We start from the raw sequence: 3531 nt of genomic DNA on the forward strand, positions 1-3531 counted from the left end.
ACAGACTCAGAGTCTGGGGTACCCAGGAGCCCCTGGGGCTGATCTGAGAGCCAGGGAGGCCAGAGCATGAATAGCTCTCCCTTCTAATCACTTGAACAAGTGCAGTGAACGTGAGTTGGGGGTGTCCCCAACAGTCTGGGTGTCCCACAGACTGTAACCATCTGGAGCCTCCCTCTGTCTCTTTATCCTTTGAGTTGGTTTGGCAGTCAGCATGAGGCAGGTGCTCTTCGTCAGTCATTGGGCTCATTAATGGTCCTCATTTCCTGGGTGTTTCTGCCTAGTTCTCTAGATTCAACAGAGGCATGTGCCCCCTGCATGGACTGGTGGAGCTCCAGGTGCCTTTAGCTGCAGCCAGTCAGGAAGCTGGGCTCGCTAAAGTCTCATAGAAAGAGACAGATCCCATCTTTGGTTTGCTCCGGCTCGTGCATGTGAATACATGAGTACCTGTGTGTGCATGGACATACACACACACCTCACTGGGGAGCATTGACTCTAGCCGCAGAGATCAGAGCACGGGCTGAGGGAGGCTGAGTGAAGGAGTACATAGCCCTGGCGGGGCTCCTGGGAGAAAAAGTGAGTCATCAAAGGTGATGACGTTGGGTTTGCCTCCCAGGGTGGTCTCTGGAGCCTGAGCTTGCAGGCTTCCTCACGTTGGCTCCTCAACCTTCTGGAAGGGCTTTCTGCACAAAGGGTGACCACAAGGGCTGTCCTCCCTGAAACACTGCCTTCTCTGCTCAGATGCTTCCTGTCCCCACTGCAGGCCAGGTGTTCTTCCTGTCCTTCCAGGCTTTCCACTCCTGGCAGATTTTTCTAAATATATTCCCGATTCTCTGACAAACAGTCCTCTTTAGCTTTGCCAGTCACTTTGTGGGCTTCCCTGCCTTTGAGCCTTTGTTTATCTCAGTACCCCCAACCTTGAATACCCTCCTTCTGTCTCCCACTTTTGTGTTTTTCAGGCTCCTCTTCATTTTTTCAAGCCCAGTTCATGCTCCACTTCTCCCAGGAAGCTATCTGGCTGCCTCCTTCACTCTGCGAGGGCGGCTCTTTGCTCTGAAGTCCTCTCCTCTCCAGAGGCCTCAGTTTCCTTAACTGTAAAATGAGACAATACCACATCATGGATTTGTTGTGAGCAATGCTTCAGATGACCTCCATAGAAGGGGCCAGCACACAGTAGGTACTCAATGAATGCTTCATTCTTGCTCTATGTGAGGCACAGGAATACAGATGTGAGATGCAGACCCTGGCCTCCCAGGAGGGAGCAGGGCTGGTGTGGACGAAAGCCTGAACTGGGGGGGGTATCCCTCACCTACCCATGGAGGGGTGGGGCAGCTGGAAAGCCTTGCAGGAGACCCGCTACTTAGTCGTGTCTCAGGGACAGGTAGAGACAGTCGAGCACCAGAGGAACAGGAGGGAGGGCTGTAGGGCAGAAGAAGGGATGACGGGGGTCACTCAACCATCGGGCGGGGCCAGGGTGCAGGTGCTCTGGGCAACAGCGGGAGAGGAAGCCGGAGCTGGGCCTGTGACCTGGCTGACTGGCTGAGATCCTGGGCTTTGCCAGCAGGGAGGAGGAGTCACTGAAGGAGTTGTAGGCAGTGCCTGGTCTTGATTACGGTGGAGCAGGTTGGGAGAGGCTGACTGGGAGGGGCTGGGGCAGTGACCTGGAGGGAGGGTGTGGTCTGAGGAGGTGCTGCCTGCAGGGCTCTGACTCAGGCTGAGTCAGAGACCCTTGTCCAGGGCTCAGTGCCCCTTGCAGCCTCACAATGCCCTCCTGGAGTGAAAGGTGGAAATGTGGGTTTTCTGTTTGGGGTTGCTGCTGAACCGGGCCTTGGTAAGGAGGGTGGGTGGGCCTGTCCTTAGGTCCATGCACTTGCCCTTCCTGGTTCAGTCTCCATGTCCTTGTGTCGAAGGTTGTGATCACATTCTGTGCCAGAACACCTGTTCGCTTTTTGCTGGGCGGTTTCTCTCTTATGGACTTTGCTCTTCTGTTCAGTTTCCTGTTGTTTTTATAGCCCCTCAGTTGAAGCAGTGTTAAGTGATCAGAGTGTGCAGGTAGTGTGTGGCTGGGGGAGGACGGGCAGGGACAGCCTGCTCTGGGCTTCTGTCCCTGCGCCCTGTGAGGGTCTGTTTGGCTCACTGTTGTGTCTCAATACCCAGCACCATGCCTGGCAGCTGGGAAGTAGTCACTAAAGCACCATTAAATGAACCATTATGAACTATTATGAACACTTTTCGAGGGCCAGAGTCTCTGCATCTCCAACTTCCAGGTGTATAGTGGGTGCTGCGTACACGTCTCCCCCTTTTCTGCCCCGCCCCCGTCATAGTCTTAACGCCAGGATATTGGGGCAAGGGCAAGAGTGATGAGCAGTGGAGGATGTCACCATCTCAGCCTCATCAAAGTTTATCTGCCCGAGACTCACTCCTTCTTAGTGCATTCCACAAGGTCACGTGCTGATGGGAGCAGGGTTCCAGGTGACCTGTGACTGCATGCGTGTGTGTGTGTGTGTGTATGTGTGTGTGTGTGTGTGCGCGCGCACAGGAGAAGTGTTGCCTCCACTCAATGTCTCTGAAATGTGCTGGCCTCTTTCTGGAAATTGCTCCTTTTTCTTGTCATTGAGCTTGTCAGCTGTTGGGGGATTTCTGGAGGGAGGAGCATCCTGGAAGGAAACCACCCAGGGACCTGTTGTTTCCCCAGAAGCCCAAACACAAAGAAAGGATGGAGTGGAGGTGGTGGTGCAGAGGGGGTTGTTTTTTCCCGTAAGAGCAAGCCAGCTCATGTCAGAGAAAGGAAGGCTGTTATCCTTTAATCTCATGTTGTTTTTCTCCAACCCATGGTCTGAATGTGTGTGGGATTTCAGCAGTGGGCGTGGGTGGAAGGAGGAAGGGCTCTGCACTTAGGGCTCTGTACTAAATAGCAAGAGTCAGGCGGTTTCGACCCCCCTGGTGCAGCGGGTAGGACCTGGATTGCTGTGTGAAGCCTCACGGTGACCATGTGACTCAGGTGTTCCTATCCTCATTTGACAGATGAAGCTCAGAGAGGTGAAGGGACTTGGTGGGCATCACGCAGCATGTATTGACGGAGCTGCTATTTGAACCCTCTCTCTGTGGCTCCAGAGTCATGTTACAGCCCCCCTGCAGAGAGGAGCAGCGGGTGCCACACGGGCCTGCCATCCCCAGTCTTGTTCTGGATTATTCCAGGCCTTCCCTCCATTCGAGCTTACTACTTCCATTGCCTCCTTGGTGTCTTCCCAGTCGTGCCTTCTCCTACATGTGCTGCTGAGTCAGTGAGAGGTCGTATCCAGGCACCTCACATGTGTGGGGACTCGGGTGGGACAGAGAGAGCTGGGCTCCAGGGGGAGAGGGAAGGCCTTTCACTAGAAACTGTGAAGAGGAGGGAAGCCAGTGCTCAGACTCCACCAGTCACAGGGCTTGTGTTTGTGCGTGGTCCTGTCGGAGCTGACAGGGCGTGTTAACTAGGATGCACCAGCACGGAAAGCCACAGAGCCACGATGACCTAGTGAGAATCACACACCG

The sequence above is a fragment of the Galeopterus variegatus genome, unplaced genomic scaffold (genome assembly GCF_000696425.1).
Source record: "Galeopterus variegatus unplaced genomic scaffold, G_variegatus-3.0.2 Scaffold123, whole genome shotgun sequence".
NCBI lineage: Eukaryota > Metazoa > Chordata > Mammalia > Dermoptera > Cynocephalidae > Galeopterus > Galeopterus variegatus.